We start from the raw sequence: 20,661 nt of genomic DNA on the forward strand, positions 1-20,661 counted from the left end.
TGGGTTGTTTTGGATTTTGAGAACCAATAGTGACTCACCAATAATAAGTTTTTAACTCACAATCGGTTCTCAAAATCCAAACCAAACAGGGACTAATAATTAACAAAGGGAAATGTTATCCACACTACTATATTTTGATGATCACACTCCTCACTTTATTAAAGTACGGTATGGCCCGCACCATAGGATTATCCAAACCGTCCATTTTGGATTGTGGAGACTATTTCAATGTTGAAAAAGAAAAACACGTATACAGAATTTCTTCAGATGGAACCCAAATTCGGGTTTCGGGTCGGGTCGGGTTGCCCGATAGCTCAACCCGACCTGATATAATTCAGGTTGATTTTTCCCAACCCAACCCAACCCGATTTGCGAAAAAGCTTAACCCGACCCAACCCAAATTCGGGTTGAACCCGACCCGCGTGGGAACATCCAAGCAACAACGATGGTTTCAAATTATATATAGTGCTAATGTCCTCACTACCATATTTTATAATGGCACTACTCACCGTATTTTGATGATCGCACTCCTCACTTTATTAAAATGTACGGTATGGCCCGTACCATAGGATGATCCAAACCGTCAATTAGATGGGCCACTGCCTACATAGGTTATGCCCCAAAAATAATTTTCATAGGTTGATCCGAACCCTCCGATTTATAGAGGGTTATAGGTTGATCCAAACCGTCCATGTGATGAAACACAACATCAATCGGTTGTGCCCGTAAAATCATTTCCATAGGCTGATCCTAGCCCTCCAATCGATATAGGCTGATCCTAGCCCTCCAATCGATAGAGGTTTCCATAATTGTTGTTCCTCTTCAGGTGCCCTGAATCCGTCAATCTTTTGCAAGTGTCCTGCATGAGTAATACAAAGTAATTCTTTCGTCATTGTCATATGTCTATGCCTCTTCTTGGTAGTTTTTTTCCGTAATTGTCACAGACAGGTACTCGGTGTCGGTACTCTTTGTATGTAGATTACGATTTTACCCTAAAATAATTTCTCATAGAGATAGATGTTAGATATTAGTAAAGAGGTTAATGGTAAAAGAGTAATGCTGACGTGTAAATCCCAGAAAAAAAGAAAAGAAATTTCTTTTTCCTCCCGCTATATATATATATATATATATATATATATATATATATATAGGGGAGTGATAAATCGACTCCCCAAATTGATAAATTGACTCATCATGTGTCTTTCTCTCTCCTCTAGGTTAGAGAGAGAAAGAGGAGAGAGATAGACACATGGGGAGTCGATTTATCACTGCCCATATATATATATATATATATATATATATATATATATAGGGAAATGTTAACAGCTCTACTGTATTTTGATGAGGGCACTCCTCACTTTATTAAAAGTACGGTATGGCCCACACCATAAGATGATCCAAACGGTCCATTAGATGGGCCACAGCCTAAATAGGTTGTATCCGAAAAATTATTTCCATAGGTTGACCTTAACCCTCCGATCTATAGAGGGTAAGGATCAACCCTCTAACATTCAAATCGGAGGGTTAGGATCAACCTATCAAAATGATTTTTGAGGCACAACCTATTTAGGCCGTGGCCCATCTAATGGACGGTTTGGATCATCCTATGGTGCGGGCCATACCGTACTTTTAATAAAGCGAGCAGTGCCCTCATCAAAATACAGTAGTCTTGATAACATTTCCCTATATATAATAGAGAGAGAGAGAGAGAGAGAGAGAGAGAGAGAGAGAGAGAGAGAGAGAGAGGAAAAGGGTTGTACGCTCGAGCGTACCAAGCTTATGGTACGCTCGAGTGCCCAATCACATGGGTCCCACAATTTTTGTGGTGATCCAAAGCATTCATTTGCAAGGCCCTATCATAGATAGGGTGTGTACCAAAGAACCAGCTCCATTGAATCATCCTAACCCCTCCAAAAGTGGAGGGCAGAAATGGGCAGATTTGTGGTTTGTCCATTTTGCCCTCCACAAATGGATGGGTTAGGATGATCCTATGGAGCTGATTTTTGGTACACACCTCATCTATGTAAGGGCCTTTCAAATGAATGCTTTGAATCATTCTAACAAAGTGGGCCCACATGTGATTGGGCACTCGAGCGTGCTCGAGTGCCCAATCACATGGGTCCCACATTTTTTGTGGTGATCCAAAGCATTCATTTACAAGGCCCTATCATAGATAGGGTGTGTACCAAAAATCAGCTCCATTGAATCATCCTAACCCCTCGAAAAGTGGAGGGCAAAAATGGGCAGATTTGTGGACACACAGTGTCTGTCCATTTTGACCTCCACAAATGGATGGGTTAGGATGATCCTATGGAGCTGATTTTTGGTACACAACCCATCTATGTAAGGGCCTTTCAAATGAATGCTTTGGATCATCCTAACAAAGTGGGCCCACATGTGATTAGGCACTCGACCGTACCATAAGCTTGGTACGCTCGAGCGTACAATCCTTTTCCTCTCTCTATATATATATATTATAAAGAGAAATAGAGGGAGAACTCTAATTCTACCCAAGAGAAAGGGTCCCAAATAAAAATTTAGTTAAAAATTAGGAAAGCAAACCGGAATAGGAAAACAATATGGTATTCTTTGCGTCCAGAGAGAGTCCCAAATAAAAATTCAGCCAATTAGGAATGCAAACCGGGATAGGAGTTTTTTTTATTAGGAAACTTCTATTAAACCTTTCTTTAAGAGTCTGCGTTTTAAAGGTTTAAAGGGAAGAGAGATTTACCGGGATAGAGTGCTTTGCAAGGGTTTGGAGGATTAATAGGGATTTGGGGAATAGGAAACCTATACTAAATAGGAAACCAATGCAATTTTAGGCTTTTCTAGGCGTGTTTTGAAGGAGGGTGCCACGTTGGATCAAACGTCGGATGGGGGGGCTGTCCACGTGGGTGTGAACAGTGAATAGTAATAATTATTACTACATGATTAAATGATTGGTATGTTCTTTTTATTTAGAGTTTTTTTATGCTATCTCTACTAGTCAATTCAATTGTTTTCCTCTTCATGCTTACCATCCTGTCTCACACAGTTGGACCCGTGAATATTCCATGGAGTTTTTTTTTTCATGGTTCCCAAACATGGCCTAAATTTATCTTTACTGTGGTATTTTGAGCAGGATACCCATTGTTACCAAAAATAAGAAATGTCAAAATAATATTTTTGCCAAATCATTGAAATTAGATGGGATTTTGTAAGTATCAACAAAATCATGATTTTAAATTTCTGCAAAAAATCGACATAAAACGACCAAAATATTTTTGCTTCGATCCCTTAGGAAACTGATACCGTAACGGCCAAAATGCATAAAGCAAAATGAAAGTATAATAGTGGTATACCATGTAACATAATTATATTTATGTGAATTGTATGCAAAATGTGGTGTATGTATTAAATATCAAGATTTCCACCGAAATTTCCAACCGAAACCAAAATTGTGGTATACCATGTAACATAATTATATTTTTGCTTATTTTGTCAAGGCCTTGTTTGGATTGCGAGAAAAATGTTTCTGATGAAAAATATTTCTTAGAAAATAATTTTCTTTCTAAAATTCAGAGGAAAATGATATGATTATTGTTACTTTAGAGGGATAACAACTTAATTTAAAGTCTTTTTAAATAAAAATTGATTAGGGTTGTTTCAAGTTATCTTTTTCATGTGTAAAAAGAGTAGGGACTTTTAGATATATTTTTCCTTTCCAAACTTTTCCAGAAAATTCTGGCAATACAAACAGAGGCCAAAGGCAGTTAGTATAGGCGAACTCAAATTAATCTAGTCCCTGTTTATTTCTGATTTTGATAACCAATTCTGAGTCCAAAACTGATTATTGACTCAAAATTAAACGTAAATTTGAGTCCATTAATCAGTTTGGGACTCACAATCAGTTATCAAAATCCGAAAGAAACAGGGCCCTATTCATTTTGGATTTTGGGAATATATTCTGAGTCCAAAACTGATTATTGAACTCAACTGTGACAATTACTTAATTAAAGAAAAATTAGTCTGTGTTTTAAAAAACAAGAGTAATTTCATTAGTGTTAATTATAGTATTACAGCTCCATGAGTCAACCTGTAACTCGGTCGTGTCGAATGGACTCAACAACAAATTGAGTTGTTGACCTTCAACAGGAAGAAATAATGCCAACCAAATGGCAAATTATGTGAAATTCTTAGAAGTTTTGTTATACAAAATAAATATGCTCTTATAGAAAAGCCATGAAGAGCACAGTTTTAGCTATCTATTTAAGAAAAAGCTTAATTGATTAAGGAGAGTAACACAAAACTTGCAGTGGATACTTCATGATTGGGGTGATGATCACTGCTTGAAACTTCTGAAGAATTGCTATAAAGCACTACCGGAATCTGGAAAGGTTACAGTTTCCGAGTGGATTATTCCGGTAATTCCGGCGACTGATTGGGCCACTAACTATGTCTTTCATATGATGCTCATGGTTGCCTATAATGCCGGAGGAAAAGAGAGGACGGTGAAGGAGTTCGAGGCCTTGGCTAAGGGAGCTGGGCTTGCCTGTGTAAGAGTTGTATGTTGTGCTTATGGGTCTTGGATCATGAAATTCTACGAAAAACATGTGATTTCTAACATTGCTATGATAAGGAGTTTCTTTCGATTTATGTATTTACATTGACGAAACTGTCTAGTTTACGTGTTGTAATTTAAATCCTAGATAGAAGATGAAAACTTGTTGTCACTATTGTTTAAATAAGGATTTCAGGGATTATATTGCATCTATCTATCTATCTATCTATCTATATAATATATGAGGAATGATGAAGTCGGGTGCCCTTGCAAAACGGAGATGAAAGGGCGTCCCCATTGGCTGCACATCACTGTGCTATTTTACTTTTCAGTCATTATTAATGCACTTCGGTGACATGCAGCCAGTGGGGATGCCCTTTCACCTCCTTTTTGAACGGGTTCCCCTGAGTTTAGCATTCCTCGTAATATATACCAAGGGTGTTTCCTTTCATTATCATTTGTTTTCTCTTCAATAACATTTTTTTTCAGAAAACCATTTCCTCTAGAAATTTGGTAATATCTCTCTCACACAAACTCCCTCAGCTTTGTTTCCGATTTTCACTCTTACAACTAATTCTGCAACTGAACATATGGCGATTCTTGCAATGTCATAAGAGGGTTAGAGGGTAGAAATCCTCACTTTATTGAGGAGATTTGTCCACTTTATTGAGGAGATATTGGATCGGTTGGTGGCTTGCAATGTTTGGCTTGCCATGTTTCTTTTCATGGGGCCCACTATTTTAAACATGATACTTTGATGGGTGGGGCCCAAAAATTTATAACCACTCCTAGGATGTGACGGTGCATAGGGTCGGGCCACCATTTTACACGTAAGGTTATTGATGGGATGGGAGTACGGGACCACAACTTTACGCAGGCGGAACCTGCCATTTTAGTTTGAAAACAATGTAAAAGAGGGAGCTGCATTGTGATGTCGATCTTGGTAGTGTTTCTTGGATTTTAAGCAAGAAAATCAGGTTTTAAAAATCTCTCCAACATCCTAAGATTTCTAAAACCTCGAAATATAGGAGAATCAGCTGCTCTCTTGCTGATGGAAAGAAGAGAGAAGTAAAAAATGAGTAAAAAACGACGGCTGGTCCGCTTCTTCTCGTCTCTTAGCTACAATTTTGAAGAAATCCCGAATTCAAAAATCGGCATATCCAAACGGCCCCTAAGTGTGTTTCTTTTCTTTCTCGCTCATTTTCTTACCATGAAATTTTTTATTGAAAACTTTTTCCATGAAAAATTTTTATTTGAATTTTTTCTATTACAGATTTTCTTTTACATCTCATGCATAGCATGACTGGGGCGTATCATTTTTTGATATGGTAGGGCCCACCATCTCTATCCGGACCACATTTTGAACCCATGAGTGGGCTCACCGTGTCCACCCAAATCCATGCATTGAGTGGGGCTGCTAATTTACACTATGTTTCGATAGGGTTGGTCCCACCACCTACATTCAAACCCATGCATCCGGTGAGCCTGTGCGCGCCCACCATTTTACCTCATGTTTTCATGAGATGGGTCTCACGATCTCTACTGCGGCCTATGCTTAAGATGGGCCCACTATTTTACATGGGTGGGGCCATTATTTTACACCCATGCATAGCATGCACGAAGAATGTTAGTTTACCTCTAAAGCAATTCCTTAAATGGTAGGGTAGATATTGTAAAACGTTAATTGGGAATGCTAAACTCAGGGGCGCCCTTGCAAAAAGGAGGTGAAAGGGGGCCTCCCATTGGCTGCACATCACCATCCTGTTTGACTTTTTAGGGGCACCATTGCATTCTAGACCAATGAGTCGCGATGTAGTGGGTCTCACCTTTGATTAGACGGAACCGCTCATTTTATTGATCACGATTTGGATCTCATATGGCGAAAAATGACTCTAATTATGCAATCCCAAGTGTGAAACCAGTGGCCAGGTGAGACAAATGTCCATAGGAGCCTTTCTAACAGGAAATATGTCATTGAAGGACAGCATGAACGGCCACAGGAAGTCAGCCGGTCAAGGTCAGGACAAGAAGGTTTTTTTTTCCAGGCAAATTGTATGGATTCAAGCCTCTAGTAGGAATGAACCAAGGGTCATTTTGTTAACCGTGACCACCATCTTTTAGCTAATGCAAAGGGGGACCCACTTGTATGGCTTATTAGAGATAACAAGAGCGAGCTGCATGTCTTTTTTATTATTCATGCATGTTAGACTCTTCGATGGTCGTTGATTGACTTTTCCATTGATTAGGGCAGAATTGGATGGTTTATATGCTATTGGTGTACCCCCTCTTGGCAAAATTTGGAATGAAGAAATTGATTTCGAAGGATCAAGCAATAAGAAATAATAAAGAAAGAAGGGCAAGCAAAATGCTTTCTCTTAAATACTTTAATTTCTCCACTTATGCAGGTGACTACAAGGAAATAAGTCCCGAGGATACAATGCCTACACTAAGAATAAGGGCTGCACCCCAAATTCAAAGCAACTAGTATGCCCTCTAGAAAAAATGAAAATTGCAGAAAGAGAGTCAATATAAAGAAAATAGTAAAACAAAAGAGGGGACTGTTCTTGCAGGGAAAAACAGTAGTAGTTTTTACCCACTAGTGTTTAAACATCTTTTATAATATTCTAAAGACGTGAGACACCCCAAGAGTTTCTTAAGGCACCCATTCCCAATGGTAGAAGTGACCGTTGGACAAAGACCGTATCTCTTCCCAACCGTAGTATTGACAGTTGGAAAAAGACTGTTATCCCAAAAATTTAAACTTGTGTTTTAGACCATTGGGTTATGACCGTTGGCTCCCAAAAAAGAAATACATAAATAAATAAATAATAAGTATATATATGTATATATAAGAAAAAAAGAAATACATAAATAAATAAATAAATAAGACTAAAGGGTAAGAACTACAAACACACACGACACACACTAGTAAAAAACCCCGTGGGATGCATGGGCCGAAAAAGAACTGTACGGATCACATCATAGGTTGATCAAAACCGTCCATATGATGGAACACAACATAAATAGGTTGAGCCAGTAAAATCATTTCCATAGGCTGATCCTAGCCCTCCAATCTATAGAGGTTTCCATAATTGTTGTTCCTCTGAAGGTGCCCGCAATTCGTCAATATTTGTAAAGGTGTCTCGAAGTCGTAATATTATGTAATATGTTCACAAAAATTCGTAGTATTATGTAACATATGCACAAAATCCGTATTTCTGTAAAGAAAAAACGGCCCTATGTCCTTTTTTATTTATTACAAAAGCATAAAGGAAGGGAGTATGATTGAAATTATGTGGCTTTAATGGTGCCTTTGTTAAAGAACATAAATGAGGGGGTAGGATTGAAAATATGTGAGTTGAATGGGTGCCTTTGTTAAAAAAAGTCAAAAAAAATAATGTGCAATTCTCTTTGAATTTTGGGAGAATTTCAAATAATTCTCTCATCTTCTCTTCTGCTATATAGTATATAGATATTATATTATATATATTACCCTAGGCTAGCCTTATAAGCCATGCCTTAGGAGCCTCACTCACATGAGGGCTTGTGAAAAGAGCAAGAGGATGGAAGACTTATTTATAGCCTCTCCTATCCCATCCATTTTCTCTCCCAAAGAATAAATAGAGGATTGCTTTGCTTTCTTTTAGTTATTTTGTGATTTTTGTCTTCACATGATTTTGTTTTATTAAAAAACCACTCTTTTGACTTTTCCTCTTTACTTATAATTAAAAAATACACCAACAACCCCGACCTCTAATTAAGGCTATATCGGTCTTGGGTCGTGTCTTGGATGCAAGTGCGGTTTATGGGTCCCATGTCCCTTCTTTTTGAATTGTCTTTTCCTCAATCTGGGCCCACATTGGATGTTTTAGAGATACATCTAGTGTCTTTATCCCCTGGGCCACCCCCTCGCAAGGGAATGGCCGGGAAAAAAAGGGGGTGGATATATCATTTCCGCTTTAACTAAGTTTGTCATGGAGAGAGAGAGGGGCAACCCAAGCAAAATGCAGCAGATTTGGTAGTATGCACCATTGCTTTTGCAGTACCTTTTGGTTACCTTTGGTACAATAATCAGTTCCCATTTAATTTTGAGTCCAATAATCAGTTATGGACTCACAATCAGTTCTCAATATCCAAAACAAAGAGGAACTTAATATCCACCGGAAGATTAGTGGGTAATAAGAGTAAGTACTGCCTGATTCACCAAAGAGGAATGCGAAAATCAGGGGCGCCCTTGCAAAAATCAGGGGAAAGGGCACTCCCATTGGCTGCATGTCAAGAAACTGCATTTATAGTAGGTGCGCAATTGCAAAAATAGGGCAAATGGCACCCCCATTAGCTGCATGTCTACCAACTGCATTTATAAGGCTGCAATGTCAGTTAGTTGCCATGCAGCCAATGAGGGTGCCCCTCCTCCTCTTGACCAAAATATAAAACAAATAATACTACTAAGACCACATTAACCCTATTCTACATAGAAAAATCCACCTAGATAAACGATGTAAAAATTACCCTCACTAACTATGGCCTTATAACCCATCAAAAAAAAAAAAAAACTAAGGCCTTATATATATTCTTCCAGAATGCATTCTTTTTAGTTCCAATCTCACTCTTCTACTTACACATACCAGACCAACATGGCTCCGACTCTCAACCATTCCAAATCCTTGAACAAAGAAGCACAAGAAGAAGAATCATTCATATTCGCCATGCAATTGACAAGCGCTTCTGTACTCCCCATGGCTTTGAAGGCAGCCATAGAGCTAGAGGTACTAGAAATCATAGGCAAGGCAGGGCCAGGGGCGAAACTCTCCCCTTCTCAAATCGTCTCTCAACTTCCCACTCAAAACCCAGATGCTCCCACCATGCTTGATCGAATTCTTCGCCTCTTGGCTAGCTACTCCATCCTTACATGCTCTGTTATCACCCATGAAAATGACCAACTTGAGAGACTCTATGGTTTGGCTCCTGTCTGCAAATTCCTGGTTCAGAACCAAGAGGGCGGCTCCCTTGGCCCTTTACTTCTTATGAACCATGACAAGGTCTTCATGGAGACCTGGTAGGATGAGAAATAGAAAAGAAAAAAAAAAAATGATTCAACATTTCTTTTGATGTCGGTGGTTTTTTATTTGTCATTTGATGAGTCGAGTAATTATATGGTACTTTTGACATGCAGGTCATGTCAAAAGTACCACTCTTGACATGAAGGTGGTATGTCAAAAGTACCACCCTTGATATTTGATCCAACTGAAGCCTCTTAAAAAGTAGTCTACGGTTGGATCAAATATCAAGGGCGGTGCTGCATGCACGATACTTGATGCTCGGGCACCAAATATAATCTCTAATGACTCTTGAGAAATTAGTTTTGACTCTTTGTTTGTATAGGGTCCCAGACAATGAGTTATACAAGATTTTTTATTAAACGAGGTTTTTAACATAGGCATGTCGAATCACACCACCTTAATTATGAAGAAGATTTTGGAGACATACAGAGGCTTTGAATATTTGAAAGTGTTGGTGGATGTAGGTGGTGGTGTTGGAACAACGCTTAGCACGATCATATCTAAGTATCCGCATATTAAGGGAATTAATTTTGATTTGCCTCATGTGTTGGCTGATGCTCCTAATTCTCCTGGTATATGTATAATGGGTCTTCATTCTTCTTATTTTCTTCTTCTTGTTCTTGTCTTTCTGTTTTGTTACCTTTTCATGTTGGGTTTGAAGATGAATAGATGGTATCATCTGATTGCAGGTGTCGTACATGTCGTGGGAGATATGTTTGCTTTTGTTCCAAGCGGTGGGGAAGCCATTTTCATGAAGGTGAGTTTGGTTCCTTGTGAGAATTTTACTAAAAAAAATTTAGGTATTCTCTTTTTTCTGAAAATGACAAATTACACTTCTAGATTATCCTGTGATTCGGAAAGGCCTGAAAAACTCCAAGGGTGCGTTTGGATTGATGGAATCGGAATCAGTATCGGTATCCAATTCCAATTTAGTTGATTCTAGCGTTTGGTTTCGTTTGCAAAATGGAATGGGAAATGATACTTGACTCCGATTGGAAAAAAGAAGGGGATATTTGGCGCTTTTTGTTTCCCGTCCAAGAGGGTGGTATTCTTATTCTTGGGAGAGGAAAAACAACTTTAAATTTAGGGGTGCAACTCGGGTCGATTTTTGGGAATTCGGGTTGAGTTTTTACCTTAAAATCGGGTCAGGTTCAGGTTCAGGTTGATTCCAATTCATTTTTTACCAAAAGCTCAACCCGACCCGACCCAAGTTGCACCCCTAGTTAAATCTCCTCCCAAAGGCACTTAACCGAATCCGCATGAAAATGAATAAAATACCCCCATGACATAAAAAATGATCAAAATACACCAATCAAGTAAAAATGACCAGAATACCCCTGCCTCATGGAAAATTATCAAAATACCCTCATATCAGGTGAAAATGACAAGAATATTCGTACGTTGTGAAAATGACTAAATACACTTATGACATAAAAATGATCAAAATACCCCTAGATTGGCCATATAGGGTAAAATGTCTAGAATACCGCGAGTCATGGAAATTAACCGAAATACACCTATATCAAGTGAAAATGACCAAAATACCACTAAGTCATGCTAAATAAATAAAATCATCCTATGATATAAAATGATCAAAATACCCCATATCGTGTGAAAAAGACCTAGATAGCCCCAAGTCATGAAAAATGACCAAGATACCCCCAGTCATGGAAAACGACTAAAATATCTCCATGACATAAAAATGATCTAGATACCATGTACCAGGTAAAGATAACTTGAATAACCCTGAGTCGTGAAAAATGAATGAAATACCCCTTATATCTCGTAAAATGACAAAAATACCCTTGAGTTGTGGAAAATGACTAAAATACCCCTATAACATTAAAATGATCTAACTTCCACATATCGGGTAAATATGACAAGAACATCCTAGGTCATGGAAAATGACTAAAATAACATTACTGAAAAATAATCAAAATACCCCATATTAGGTAAAAATCATGGTTTTAAATTTCGACCGGATTTCGGTGGGGACTGAAACTGGTATTTGGCGAAATTAGAAATTTCGCCATATACCAAATTTCGGTAATTTCAGACCGAAATTCCGAAATTTCGAGAAAATGCATTTTTTATTTTTTTAAAAAAAGCGTTCCAAAATTTCATCCAGAATCTCGGTTTTTCGGAAGTCCGAAACCGGTACCGAAATCGAAATTTTAAACCTTGGTAAAAATAACCAGCATACCACTAGTCATGAAAAATGACGAAAGTGCCACTAGTCATGAAAAATATGATGATCAGGCATGTTGTTGCCACATATTGTTGCATATGACGTGTGTTTTAACCCCTAGTCATTGGCATAGTTTAAATTTCGACCGAATTTTGAAATTTCGGGTTTCGGTCAACCCCGAAACCGAAATTGGGTAAACTCGAAATGTTACAAAATCTCGACTGAAATTTTGAAATTTCGGTCAAAATTTCATTTTCTCAGTCCGAAATTTAAGGAAAATCTCCAAAAAATATGGGTTTTATTCTTTATTTAAGATTTTCCCGAAATTTCATTCGTTCGAAATTTTGTACGAGATAAAATATTATTTTATTTGATTACGTTAGATTTCGTCCGAAAATTTGAACTTTCGGTTTCGGTGAGTAACGAGACGCATTTCGAAACCGAAATTTGAAACCTTGGTCATTTGTATGGCCTTTAAATTGTTATTACAGTGAAATTTCTATAATGGATCTAATTTTGGTATCTTAACAATGACATTTTTATGGTGTCAGTGTGTTAGTAATATAGATTATTTAATATTTTAGTAAAAAAAGTCTTATTGATTAAGATATTATGAAAGGCTCACATTTTCCGGTTCGTTGCACCAGGTAAGTTATCTGGTCCATCGACCAGAAATAGGATGGGCCCACGTTGTTTGGGTGATGCAAACCGTTCATCTGATGGCCCCCGACATAGATAGGGTGCGCCCAAAAAATATCTCCATAGGATCATCCTAACCCTTCGATTTGTGGAGGTTTAAAATGGAAAAACCAGTTGATATTTATTGGTGTGACATGAGGGATCTATTTTTGGAAAAGTTCGCTCCAACGACTTTTCAGGAATGCAAAATACTACAAGCTAGAATGATTTAAGAGAAGAGAGCCAAAGCTCGTGTGGTAAAAGTATAAAATTATCTTGCCTGAAGATCTAGAAAGCTTGGCGAATGTACCTATCCAAGAAAGTATAAAATAGATAAGTTACTTTAGCCATCCACATCCAGGCTTGTGTGCAAGGATTAATAGCACAGAATGTGTTCGCTGTCAAGAGTCATACAAGAGCCGCACTCGTCCTCGGGAGACAATTCCGACAGCATGTAGCCTGCTCATATTATTTAAGGATTCAGAATGCGGCACTCTGGTTTCATCAAAAGTTAGCTCGTGAACACTGTTTGATTTTTAAAAGGGCAGCAACAGTCATCCAGCAGACGTGGAAGAGGAAAGTCATTTGGCATAATTAGCAAGAGCTTCAGAACATCCAACAAAGTCATTGATCGTAGTATTTGGATCCCTCCAAGACTGTAGTATTTGGATCCCTCCAAGACTAGTACTACTTAATCAAGTCTGCACAAACAAGTCTGCACAAACGAGCATCTACAAATCTAAGGAAGTGGAAGTGGAAGAATCAGAGTTTTTTCTCCCTAAGTTTGAGTTGTGTTACGTTTTTCTAACTTTTTGAAAAACTCGACATGGGTCACATTTGAGTCGTGTCGAGTTTTTTCGACTTTTTGAAATATGATCTTAGTAAGGGACTAGTGTTCTTTAACTTTTCTCGAAAGCACTTCTGCACTTTTTTCGTTGCGGAGAATAAAATAAAAGGAGAGTGGTGTTTGGAAAATCTGACCCATTTTTCCCGTTTCTCTTACTCTTGAGCAGTATTTGGCTTGGATTTGTGATGAATTCTCAAAGAGAAGCAGAGTTGCTCCAAACTATTCATTGTTAGAGTGTGTGCCCTAAACGCCAATCGTTGTAGTATTGGAACTATTGTTTAATGATAATTTATTGTTTCATGATATCTATTGGGTACTTTATTAGAGTGTGCAATGTGTTTCTAAACACACGATTGTCCTTAGGCAACACCGTAGGATTGGTCGTACACATAGAGATTATGTGGCAGGGAGATATGACCTTCCAGTTTTTTACAGACCTAGAATGTTTCTGACCTCACTCCATACACACGTTGGGGTGGCCTATCTCATTCGCTGAGGTAGTTGACCCTAAGCAGGTGGAATGGGTGTGATGATTGGATCACGCACTGAACGGATCACTTTACAGAATAACATGTGCATAAGGTTTGGATAGGGTTATTATGTGAGACAAGGCCCTCGGATATGTTCTTAGGCTCGATGATTCGTTTTGGTCTGTGGGCACGCCGCCTTATGGCTTTGGTATATCTAAGCGTAGTTCCTGGTTCAGGATTGCTAGCGGATAGTATTGGGTCATCGGGTAAACCCATGGGATGAATAGTGATGCCCAACAAGGAATCCTTCACCTCTCTTGTAGAGGAATTCCATTTACAGTTTCGACCTCATCTAGGCCTCTAAATAATGACTCGCCAGTCAATTTGATAAATTCTCTATCAAAGGTTTTTTTGAAAGCAATGGTTTTCATCAAAAGGTGTTTGCAAATGTATTTGCGGGCTCAAGCTGATAGAGCAAAAGGTATATCATTGAGTGGGTCCAAGGGGTAATTGATGTCTACCCCCCCGTAAGGACTGAACTCGGTAAATGAAGGATTGGAAGAAGGACGTACACATTGGATGTGATTTGAGTAATTTGATCTAATGGTCTTCCTCAGGGTAATGTCCTGGTGGGGGCCACTTACCTAATGCGATCGTAGTGCATGATAGATCACAGTAGGGCCCATTCTGGGTCTTACAGAATTGATCATTTGACCCCTATGACAATCCCTCTCATAACTCACTAGACCCTTGTGAATTGTTGGACGATCCAGATTCCGGAATTAATTGTACGCATGGAATGAATTGGATCCACTATATGTGATATAGGAAGGAGGCACACCATACATAGGGTGCATACTAGTTAATTAAAGAGGAGATACACCATATTGTGATGTATACATGTTTTAATTAATATGTGCTTATTAGTAGCTCGAATCCTTATGTGGAATCATATTGGTTGATTTAACCTAGTTTCCTATTGGTGGAAATTTGAAAATGAATGAGTAGAATTTGGAGAAGGTTTCTAACATGTGGAATCTTATTGGATTTGGAAACTGTACTTTATGGAAAAACATTTTTAACTATATATGAGTTTTGGAAAAAATAATAAAGGAGTTTTATTCCAACTTGGGTTTCCAAATTCAAAGGGATCGTAGAAGGAAGTGAATTCTCACTTGGGAATTCTATAAAAGCCAATGGTGATTTGCACACTTCAGAAACCTTTGAGCCGAAAATGTCCAACCCTCCTCACTCTCTAATTTGTTTTCTCCCTCCTTTCTCTAGTTCTTTGGAAGAAGAACAGAAGCTATAGTGATTTCAAGTTGGGATTGGATCCCAAAGTTCATTTCTCCTCTTCCTCCTTCATCCATGCGACAAAAGCAGCCACTACTTCGACTTTGAGAGCGGCTTGGGTTTGAGGAATGACGAGCACCTAGCAGGTAGTAGATCAAGCAATGATTGTCTTTGTAGACAATCTGTGGTAAAGTTCTCTATTCTTCTGAAATTTCAATTCATCACCACATCAATCTAGTAATTTGGATCTTGGTTTTGACGGTGGAAAAGATTTTTTTTCGCGCACACAAGCTTTCGCTGTGCAATCTTCTTCCACCACCGACGTTCTTTATTCTCCATCCGTTTTGTAAGCTCCAAAGTTTGGAAATTCAGAAGTGTTGAAGGAGACAGTTTTAGCTATCTATTTAAGTAAAACTTGACTATCTTGGAAGTGGAAAGTGGCACTTCTAATATAGTCTTGTGTGCTCAAGGATTTAGCAACGATCCACGAAGATTCGTTAATCTTACAGATAAAATAAAAGATGTGTTTGTTTGGTGTTTGCTCTTTTTTCTCTTGATCGAGCTTCTAGCAAATCATTTTATGTGGGGCAATCTTTATCCCCCTAAGTGCACTTGTAATCCATTCTTTTTTAATAAAATTGTTTACTTAATCAAATAAAAAAAACTTAACAAAGGAGACTTACATGAAACTTGCAGTTGATACTTCATGACTGGAGTGATGATCACTGCGTGAAACTTCTGAAGAATTGCTATAAAGCACTACCGGACTCTGGAAAGGTGATAATCGCCGAGTGTATTCTTCCGGTAACTCCTGCAACGAATCACGCCACTACCAGTGTCTTTCAAATGGATATGCTCATGTTGGCTTATAATCCTGGAGGAAAAGAGAGGACGGAGAAGGAGTTCGATGCCTTGGCTAAGGGAGCTGGGTTTAGTGGTCTAAAAGTTGTCTATTGCGCTTATGGATATTGGATCTTGGAATTCTACAAAAACGTGTGACATATTTCTAACATTGCTATATTAGGAAGTAATTTTATGTTTATGTCTGTATGTTGGCGAAACTTTCTAGTTTGTTGAAATTTTATTCCTACATGAAAACATGTTATCACTCTTGTTTGAATAAAGTTTTCAGGGATTATATTTCACTAGTAAAAATGCACGTGCAACCCATTTACATGAGAAAAATAATTGAATTTTCACATCTAAGAATTTGGAAGAAGGCACTCATAATATCTTCAAAAATCCTGATCTAAACATGCAAAGAGCTATAAGAAGTAACAATATTGACCACAAATAAATTGGCATTCACGTAAACGACTATAGAAGGTTAAAATACATGAGGGAGAGACCTAAATGAAGCATTTATTTTGTTTCTTTAGTGGCCTAAGTTCAATGTTATGAAATTGCATTCTATATTAAGACTAATGCATCTGATTTATATCGGAAAACTTGTAGGAACTATTTTTGTACTATTTTGTTATCAGTGCAATTTAGACCCAATCAGATTAAAAACAACTCATATATACTATCAAATGTGTGAAGATACAGTATCGCGGAAATCGATTTGAGCATAAAAATTTGATGATCTTTTGAGGAAATATTTGAATTATATGGAGAGTTTTATCACATGGGAAAAAAGACATAGCTTTACAAATTAGATCTTACAAAATATAAATGGAAATGATATCTCCATAACAGTTTTATAGGGAAAAAGGGCATTTGTTGTTGGATTAGCTGATAACCCAACAACAAATACAATGACAGAGACTAACATGTGAAAGCCAACTCATTCCTCATTAGCAAGAAAATTATCCTCTTCCTAATTAGCAAGAAAACTCATTGAACTCCATCTATAACGACCATCAACTTCCCACCAACTCAATTAAGACAATTAATTGATTATTTTGGCAAAATATAAAGGATATATTCCTGACTCAATTTTAAAAGGAAAGAACTTGCGGTACACACATACATCAATTTAATAGGGTAACCTATAAAAAGTACAACAAAACAGGGTGTGAACATCAGCTGTTGTCATAAAACCCATTCCATGAAGATGAAGACAATGGAATATGTATGTTGATCATTGGGGTGCCTACTTTTTTTCCAGGGCCAAAACAATGTCCAGAAACCTTTCAAAGTCCAATCTGCCGGGCATAACCTCCAAATTTTCTTAACCACTATTCATTATGAAAATCTTCAGAATCCATTCAACAGGTTCAATTTCTATCAAGATGAACTGTGTGAGATTTTAAGGGACCAATTATCTGTTGTTATAGTTGCAACAAAAGAAATACTAATGCTGGCTCAAGAACTAAGACCATGTGAAATTCTCCACGCAATGAAAACCACATTGGAAAGACACGAACAAAATCAACACATAAAGAAAACAACTTACCTTTCCTTTATATAGTTTGTGCAAGAGCATTCTTTTTGACAATTCAAACGTCAAACAAACCTCGTTGCACCACGCCACTTTTCTTTAAAATTCTTCTCCAGCCACACCTCATTGTCACCCCAAGGAACAATCTAATTAAAAATCCAATCCAAATGAAGAAAGAAAAGAAGATGTAGAAGAAGATATCATAGACTTTCTTCACAGTGCCTGCTTGTTACACCATAAACACATGCTTAGTTCACCCTGAGCTTGCAACATGAGTCAAACCTGGTGGAAATTGTGCTTTGAGAGCATCACATGAACTGAAGGAAAATGTAAGCAAACTTGGTGCAAATTGTGCTCTGAGAACATCACATGAAGCGAAGAAAAATTTAAAGTAGAATGATGAAGCCCATACGATCATTAATTGGTGGAAACACCCATACATGAAAGCATGATCTACCAATAAATAGCTCTAAATGTTACAAAATAATAAGGTAGAAAGTGGCAAACATGCATACTTCTTTAGGAATATGTGTAGCGAGAGGAGAATTTGAATATAAAATCTCGTAGGGAGACAGATAAGTCAGCAATGCAAGATGGAAATGCAGATTGTGCGTAAAAACATGGAGAAAAATGAATGAGAATGAAAAATTAGAAAAAAACGGAAAAAAAAATCCCAACTGAACAATAAGAGGGGTGTATTTTTTCAACAATTGATTCAGCAGTGAAAGATTAAAGAGAACAAAAGAAAAGAAAGAGAGCACCCAACAATTGGCTCAGATAGACAACAGGTTGTCTCTACATTGACACATGAAAAGTCTATAAACTTACAATACTATTTTTTCTCACAATTGTATAGTTAATTGTAGAGAAGATTAGAAGTAATAAAATCAAACCAGAATTAAACACATGTAGACCAAAATGACGAACAAACAGGGACATACAATGAAAGAGATGCTTCGCAGGCATATTGTTCGGCATGTACTCCCGTCTCTTTCCATCCCAAAGTCTGTGCGTACATTAAAATAAAAAAATTCCCTCGCAAAGTCTGTGGGTGATGGGTTACCTGACTGTCGGTGATTGAAAGGGGGGCAAGACACTGACCATGCTGGAACAGAGCAGATGGATGCCAAAAGATGGAAAGAAACATGAAAAGCTCCAAAATAATAAAATTGTGAAAATGAAATGCTCCAAAATAATAAAATCATGAGCAAATTGTGCAAAAGATTTTGGCCATATAAAATGTAGTATTCTACCTTCTTTATTTTTAAAATTTATACATCCTAGGCAGGTTTACAGAGATCAATAAGAGCAGTATATGACTTCTAGTGGAAACTGAAAAAATTAAAAATTTATTTTGATAACATGTGTATCATGTTAGTTGTATAGTGACAAATATCAATCTCAATAATTTCTCCCTAACTTATCATTTCAGAAGTTAAAATCCCTGTGGTAGGAGTGGAAGAATTTTGTGAATCTTCCAAATAAATTTAAAAAAAAGAAAAGAAAATGTGTTAAGAACAACTTGCAAATAGCTGGAAAAAAAAACTGAAATGGTGATGTAATGCATTACAAAAAAATTAAGAAAATGTGTTAAGAATATATGAAAAACCCAAAAATCAATACAGGCTAAAATCAGACCAAGAAAGTTTAACATGAAGAAACGCAAATCCATGATCACAGAAGCTTTCTATAATATCAGCACCAGGAATGGCCAATTTCAGTCAAGTCTAAAATCAAGAAATGCACTATTCGGTTCTGATTTTAGGCATTATATTCGCACGTATATAACTATGCATAAGTAGTCCACATCTATGAATTGTTTACCACTTTAACCTCATGACATTGGAAAAAAAATCCTTTAACCTCGTCTGCAGTCCCTTGTATTCATCTGAAAAATGAATTATTTTTTTTAACGTCGTATGCAGTCCCTGTATTCATCTGAAACATGTTAAACAAAATTAGGAGGAGTTAATAAAAACGTTCAAATAGCATTCCAAAAAAAAAAAAAAAACTCAACTTTGGTTCCTTTACCCTTTCAAATTGATATTTGAAGTTATGACTTACTATGCATTAGGTCTTACCTTATTGAAGTGAAAGTAAAAATCCAATTCTTTTCACTTTTACTGTTAACCCTGAGAAATGAAAGGAAAAAGAGTCAATCTAAGAAGACACAAGTGTGTCAGTGATATTCTATTAGAAATTTTCCCTCAAATCTAGTGACGACCGAAATATTCTCACCCATGGTTAAATATTTGAACTTGAACAAATAAAATGTGTGAAAACTCCATAAGCAATTTCCCAAAACTACGTATAAATTAAAGAGCAGAGTAATTGTAACTTGGCTTAGAAATAGAAGGTATGAAATTTGCTAAAATGAGTTTTAGCTCATTCCAAAAGATGAACATAGTGTAATCATGATTCTATCACTGTACCAACCAACCTACAAATCTTCACGCTATTGAATTTCATACCTGCCATAGTAAAAGATACAACTCCCAACATCTCTAGAGAAGAACTTCAATCTGCAATTTGTGCATGTTAGAATGAGATACTTAGTCTGCTGCTCTGTTCAATCAAACCGATTCACCAAATTATCAAAATCCAAGAAGAAATCATCAAAAGAACAAATCAATGCAGATAAAGCAGAGCCTACATAGTACCAACCAAGCTACAAATTTTCTTTAGTTTAGGACATTCCATGGCATTCATCTGTGGTATTTAAAGAATTAGAGCGAGCAAAACACTGAAAGAACCAGAGCAATAAATCATTACAGCCAATAGAACACAATTTGTCACATAAACTGAAGAACTTCTCTGCTTTTATATCACAAAAGTAGAGAAGAGGCAAAGGGCTTTAGAGAGCTATCAGATGCGTGGTTGATAGAAAGGGGTAGACAGAAGGGATATGATTGGAATTAATATGAAAGGGATGAAGAAAAAGTTAGTCGTTCTAAGGATTTACCACTAAAGCAATACCTGAAATGGTAGTGTAGATATTAGAAAAAATTGAGTTCAATAATCAGTTTCGGACTCACAATCGATTCTCAGATCCAAAACAAACAGGGCCTCAATGTTTATTTTTTTGCATAAGCGACCACATTCTAGAACAGTAGCCCACGCCCACTGGTACAATGTGGTGGGTCCTACCTTTGATGAATCCAACCGATCAACCATTTGATAGATCTTGCTTTGGATCTCA

At 37.3% G+C, this 20,661-nt stretch overlaps 1 long non-coding RNA gene and 2 pseudogenes across 3 annotated transcripts; 2 read left to right on the forward strand and 1 right to left on the reverse strand.

Annotated features, from left to right (window-relative positions):
- Positions 1 to 9,177: 9,177 nt before the first annotated feature.
- LOC143888752 (caffeic acid 3-O-methyltransferase 1 pseudogene) lies at positions 9,178 to 9,603 on the forward strand (annotated as a pseudogene).
- Positions 9,604 to 9,955: 352 nt separating this feature from the next.
- LOC143887967 (flavone 3'-O-methyltransferase 1-like) lies at positions 9,956 to 16,242 on the forward strand (annotated as a pseudogene). Its single transcript, XR_013254459.1, has 3 exons — positions 9,956 to 10,175; positions 10,293 to 10,360; positions 15,776 to 16,242. The product of XR_013254459.1 is annotated as a flavone 3'-O-methyltransferase 1-like (transcript).
- On the reverse strand, positions 15,548 to 20,376 carry LOC143887968 (uncharacterized). 2 transcript variants are annotated; one of them, XR_013254460.1, is made up of 4 exons: positions 20,127 to 20,376; positions 19,934 to 19,984; positions 19,544 to 19,594; positions 15,548 to 19,400 (listed from the first exon to the last, which is right to left on the reverse strand). It is a non-coding gene; the product is annotated as an uncharacterized LOC143887968 (long non-coding RNA). The 2 variants fall into 2 exon arrangements; XR_013254461.1 differs by having other exon boundaries at positions 19,934 to 20,027.
- Between the last annotated feature and the right edge of the window lie 285 nt (positions 20,377 to 20,661).

Source organism: Tasmannia lanceolata, unplaced genomic scaffold (genome assembly GCF_043159265.1).
Source record: "Tasmannia lanceolata isolate RefF3 unplaced genomic scaffold, GAP_Taslan_0.1 ptg000012l, whole genome shotgun sequence".
NCBI classification, from domain to species: Eukaryota; Viridiplantae; Streptophyta; class Magnoliopsida; order Canellales; family Winteraceae; genus Tasmannia; species Tasmannia lanceolata.